Source organism: Cyprinodon variegatus, unplaced genomic scaffold (assembly GCF_000732505.1).
Source record: "Cyprinodon variegatus isolate N-32 unplaced genomic scaffold, C_variegatus-1.0 Scaffold472, whole genome shotgun sequence".
NCBI lineage: Eukaryota > Metazoa > Chordata > Actinopteri > Cyprinodontiformes > Cyprinodontidae > Cyprinodon > Cyprinodon variegatus.
Window position 1 is genome coordinate 254113 of NW_015150925.1, and position 387 is coordinate 254499.

Here is a 387-nt window from a genome sequence, read left to right on the forward strand (position 1 = left end):
AACCTGATCTCCTACCCCTAAGTTCTGATTCTGCCATTAACTGGATATTTGCTTCACTGACGAACAAACAAAGGTGACTAGAAGGAGACTAGAAGGAGACTAGAAGGAGGCTAGAAGGAGACTAGAAGGAGGCTAGAAGGAGACTAGTAAGAGACTAGAAGGAGACTAGTAGGAGACTAGAATGAGACTAGTAGGAGACTAGAAGGAGGCTGGTGGGAGACTAGAAGGAGGCTAGAAGGAGGCTAGAAGGAGACTTGAAGGAGACTTGAAGGAGACTAGAAGGAGGCTAGTGGGTGACTAGAAGGAGGCTAGTAGGAGACTAGAAGGAGGCTAGAAGGAGGCTAGAAGGAGGCTAGAAGGAGACTAGTCGTTCCATTGGACTGAACC